Consider the following 5,945-nt stretch of genomic DNA (forward strand, 5'->3'; position numbering starts at 1 on the left):
GAAGACTTGAGGCTGTAATTGCTGCCAAGGGTGCATCAAGAAAGTATTGAGCAAAGGTGTGTGAATACATATGTAGGTGTAATTTCTTAGTTTTTTTATTTTTAATACATTTGCAAAAAAAAAAAACCTTTTCATGTTGTCATTATGGGGTGTTGTGAAGAGAATTTTGAGGGAAAAAAAATTAATTTACTCCATTTTGGAATAAGGCTCTAACAAAATGTGGAAAAAGTGAAGCGCTGTGAATACTTTCTGAATGCACCGTAGAATATCACACATTATTTTAGTGTCTCCAAAAAAGATTCTAGTCTTTGATTACCCCTTTAATATCCTCACATTTTTCCAACAAATGTAGTAGATAACAATATGCTCTAAGGGGTTGAGTTGACCATTAAAGGGTTAAAAAACAAACCCAAAAACAATGACATTTAATATAGAAACCATAAGACCATACTGGATAAACCCTCTGAGACATCAACCATGGTTGTTTTGAAGAGCTGAACTGAAGCTCAAGTTTGTTTGTTGCCATGTTGATGGTGCTTACATCTAAATTTCAGCCAACCCATAAATGAATAAAGAGGTGACTTAAATTATTTTAAATGAGTTATTTAAAAAAAAATTTTTTTTTATTTCGCCAAAATATCAAATCTAGGCTTTCAACTCAGACACACCTTCTGGCAAACTGTGGCCGAACATTCAGGTCTTCTTTGTAAGAAAGCCCTCCTCTAAACCACTTCATCATGAAGCTGTATAACTGGTGATACAAAATGCATTTTGACTGAAACATCCCAAGGCTAAATAAACCTCATTTAAAATGCAGAACAGAACCAGATGTGGACACAGTACACGATGTGCCCCACATAAGAAACAGCATTTATGCTGAGGACAGAACACACACAGCCGCCGGTGCTCCTGTGTCCAATATGAATCAGGACCTACTGTGCTTCACCTCTGAGGTCTGACAGGATCAGGTGCACAGTGTAACCACTGAACAGAAAGTGAGCCAGAAAACCTCCCAAACCAGTGCTTTATTTTGAGCTTTTATTTCAATAAAATTCAGCTGCATTACAATTGAGATTGTCGACTGTGTTAGAAATAAACTTTCTATTAAAAACCAGCTTACAAAAATGAATTTTACACACAGTAATGTAGGAAAATACAGTGTGGGCGTTCGCTGTTACAGTTCATTGTCTTGGATCAGTACAATACCAGCGATCTATCAGCTTTCGGAGAAAATAGAGGGGTGGCATGCAACATTGGTAATTACCTGCCCAGTTAAAGGAGGACACCACAAAAAAAAGACCTGCAGTTGTCTTTATAGTTCAAACATAAAAGGGAAATTTTGCAGAACATGCTGAAATTTTCAGGATAGGTCCATAAAAATGTATACAATCCCACACTTAACGCTATATAGCCTTTCAAATTTCACTGAACTGACAAAATTTAGTTTCTACTGAAATCCAAGCATTACAATGTCAGTTTATTTTGAAACCTGTTTCAAAATTACAGCTCATTTTAATGAAGAGAACATATTTACCTGGGAGGAATTCCATCTGCAGGAGTTGGCGTGTGTGTGTGTGTACGTTGGTGAGCTTTTGAAATGACCAGAAGCAGTGGTGGGCACACTTACGATAATAGATAATTATCAAAGATAATGTTTTCGTTATCGGATTATCTTTTTAGATAAATTTAAAAACCATCGGACTAATTATCTTCCGATGAATTACCGTCCGATAACTTTTAGACCGATAACGTACTAAACTAAGCTAAACAGTGAAAAACATTTTTAAAACTGTTAAAGCTGTTGAGACCTACGTGTTAAAAATTTCCTAATAAGCATGTTGTTCTACCCTCTGCAAACAGAAACCACTCTATCGTCTGTAAGCAAAGGAGAACTGGTAACCAAAAAAAAATCATTTCCTTTAACACCATACAAATATATCGCAATGTCACCAACTCATCCAGAGGCATACATGTTTAACTTATGGTTCAAATTTTAACCACTCATTTTAGACAAGTTATTTAAAATTATGTCATGTCTGAAGTTTATAAAGTGAAAATATCAGATATATGTTTTCGTTTTAAAGTAATGTGCTAATTTTTAAGGTTTTGGGAGCACATGCTGTGCCAGGCAGCAATGCATTATGGGTAGCATAAGGTAATCTCAGACGTTCACGACAGGACAAATGCATTCAGACACTCTGTTCAGGGTCCACAGATAACAGCATTAAACTCTAGTGCCTAAAACTCTTGTGAATATATTCTCTGGGTTTATAGACGTTAGTGTATTTGCGTTTGTTAAATTCCACGCATCTTAAATGTAGCAGACACGGATTATCTGGAATTTTGTTTGACATTTTTTCAAGGCCGCTACTGCCATCTACTGGCCAGGAGTGTTCATGGCAGTATTAAACGTCTGGGTACATGGCTGCTCTCAAAGTGTTGGTATTGTCCATTGTCCAGGCGCTTTTTGTGTGCATATATTTGTTAACTTTGTATTCTAAAACTACGGTTAGAAGTAATTCCGACTCCTTATCGGTCCACACGAACGAGGTTGGCGCCATGTTTTTAGTTTTTGTGGAAGTGACGACAAGAGAATAAGGCTCCTGATTGGATAGAATTTTAATCAGTACCGCCACCCAAAGGTTTAGCAGACTAATTACAACACATTTATATGGTTCGATGTGGATGGATTTTTTTTTTTAAACGACAGTGTGGATGAAGTTTTTTCCCCAAACTGAAAGGGTAAGATATTCGGTTTTACAAATACCCAACGTGTGTACATGGCCTTATGTCTGTGAAAGGCACTATATAAATAAATTTACTTACTTACTTACTAATATTGAGTGCACATTTTACAACATCATAAAAGTTTTAAAACATGCAATTGCGATGACACTTCCAGGACTCCGTAAAAATGCCTGTTTTTACAAATAAAAATGGAATATTTTACAAAAGCACATTTATCTTTAAACCAACATACGACACACGTCACATTAACGTGTTGGTTTACATAATGGATTACTGAACCAATCACTGTTTAGCACTTTTACCCAGAATGCTTTGCGATCTGTGTTTGTTACAAAACCTCAGAATTAGTGCCTTATTCAACATTAAAAGATATATGTTATATTTTAACTTTGTACAAATGACACAATTGACATTAATGGAGTTATTCTATCAGTATTTTCAAAAAACCATAAGTTAGTATGACTTTATTTTTCAAGACCTCTGCCTGACCGGAGTGTTGAAATTGATAGGGAACTGGCCTTATGACTGCTCTCGATGTGCCTCTGTGGTGGGAGCGCTGTTGTAAACAAGAGCTTCCAGCAGGGGCAGAATGTTAAAAGAAAAATGATTATGATTAATAAAGAGCTGATTTTGTGGATGCTCTCAGGATTTGTCTGTGCTGCTTCCTGCAGAGGGCAGCATGGTCAAACATTCTTGCTTATTCTTTAGGTCTTTTACTGCTTTTGATGCTTTCAAACGCGATCGTGTTAAAAATCAATTACAGCTCTTTAGTAACTGCGAATGTCCCATAGACAACACCAGAATTTATCGGTTATCGATTATCTGTAACTTCCGATACATTTTTGAGTGGTTTATCTTTATCAAAGATAACTTTTCAGTTATCTTATCTGTTATTGAAGTTAATTTTTTGGTTATCTGTGCCCACCACTGACCAGAAGTTACCTTTAACCTTGCGTGATGCGCGTACATGTAGTGAGCACGCTGACATCCATCAGATGTTTTGTAAATCACTTGTGTTATCTGGCTACAAAAACAATGTTTTTAGATTTAGAAGTGTTTATTTCTCCGTAGCTTTTCCATATTATCAAAAACATGTTAGATTTTCACAGAAATGCGGCCGTTTTCCATCGTTTTGGATTTTTTTGTTCAAGCGAATAACCAGATGATGTCACTGTGCCTTTCTGTACTCTGATTGGCTGTCACCATGTGTTTCTCTACATCCCTCGTGCAAGTCGGGGGAAGCCTCCACATGATCTATATGTCGCTCTAATAATAAACTGTTTGCGTCACTACTGTAAATAGTTCAATGCTGTTTGTTCTTTTTGAAATTTTACCCTCCTGGAGAACTATTTATTAATTTTTCTTGACAATGTGAATTTTGATCACATTGTCAATGTCTTGCTATGAATCCCTTATTTAAAGGCTAATAAATAAAATTATAGTGGTGCCAAAGAAAATGTTTTTCATGACTTAAATCTTAAATATTCGAAGGTTTGTATATCTCTAAAGTCCCCAAAAATCCTCCTTGTGGCTTTTTCAAAATCAAAGATGGTTTCCAAAATGGCCACACTTTCTTCGATAATACTCAGATTTTAACGTTTCGGGTCTAGATGACATGGACAGTGCTGTGAGTTCTCATATGGCTGTCACCTTTTGCATAATCAGTACCCAGTACAAAGTATTTGCTAACAGATAGAATAAAGAAAGTCCCAGAAGGCCTTTCACAAACCTTCCCAGCTGTGCTCCACAACTCTACAAACACTGGTGGTCAGGGTTTGTTTAAAAAATGTGGAATCTGACTGAAAGAAGAAATAAGCTAAAGGGTTAATTACATGCAAGTGAGAATTCAAGCAAAACTGAAGATTTAATGGCTCCTTAGATAATATATGGGGGTGTATGTTCAGGAGATGTTCTCCTGAACATACACCCCCATATATTAGGAGTTCACATCTAAAGTCTCTAGATCATGCTTGCCTTTGCTTGCCTCTACTGGTGGTTGGCTCTCACTGCGGTACTGTATCACTTCCTGTTCCGGAGCACAGCGGTGTTTTGCTGTATCTGTTAGCTGTTTAATCTGCGCAGTTAGATTGATCTAGTTACCTAGATAACGATTTGTTTCCCAGTGTAATCTTCACGTGCCTTAACTAAAGCACTCCCTCTGCTGAATCACCTCTAAATTATTTACACATTATTCACTTTGTGTGTTTTTAGGAATCCGCTAGCTTAGCGCAGCTACTAGCTCTTACCCGGTTTAGCATGGCGGCTTCTCCTGTCTCTCCTGCACTTTTCTGCTCTGGGTGTGAAATGTTTAGTTATTCCTCGGCCTCCTTTAGCAGTAATGGTACTTGTAATAAGTGTAGCTTATTCGTAGCTTTGGAGGCCAGGCTGGGCGAATTGGAGACTCAGCTCCGCACCGTGGAAAATTCTACAGCTAGCCAGGCCCCTGTAGTCGGTGCGGACCAAGGTAGCTTAGCGCCATTAGTTTCCCTCTGGCAGATCCCGAGCAGCCGGGAAAGCAGGCCAACTGGGTGACTGTGAGGAGGAAGCGTAGTTCTAAACAGAAGCCCCGTGTACACCGCCAACCCGTTCACATTTCTAACCGTTTTTCCCCACTCGACGACACACCCGCCGAGGATCAAACTCTGGTTATTGGCGACTCTGTTTTGAGAAATGTGAAGTTAGCGACACCAGCAACCATAGTCAATTGTCTTCCGGGGGCCAGAGCAGGTAACACTGAAGGAAATTTGAAACTGCTGGCTAAGGCTAAGCGTAAATTTGGTAAGACTGTAATTCACGTCGGCAGTAATGACACCCGGTTACGCCAATCGGAGGTCACTAAAATTAACATTGAATCGGTGTGTAACTTTGCAAAAACAATGTCGGACTCTGTAGTTTTCTCTGGGCCCCTCCCCAATCGGACCGGGAGTGACATGTTTAGCCGCATGTTCTCCTTGAATTGCTGGCTGTCTGAGTGGTGTCCAAAAAATGAGGTGGGCTTCATAGATAATTGGCAAAGCTTCTGGGGAAAACCTGGTCTTGTTAGGAGAGACGGCATCCATCCCACTTTGGATGGAGCAGCTCTCATTTCTAGAAATCTGGCCAATTTTCTTAAATCCTCCAAACCGTGACTATCCAGGGTTGGGACCAGGAAGCAGAGTTGTAGTCTTACACACCTCTCTGCAGCTTCTCTCCCCCTG

This window comes from Thalassophryne amazonica, chromosome 4 (genome assembly GCF_902500255.1).
Source record: "Thalassophryne amazonica chromosome 4, fThaAma1.1, whole genome shotgun sequence".
NCBI classification, from domain to species: domain Eukaryota; kingdom Metazoa; phylum Chordata; class Actinopteri; order Batrachoidiformes; family Batrachoididae; genus Thalassophryne; species Thalassophryne amazonica.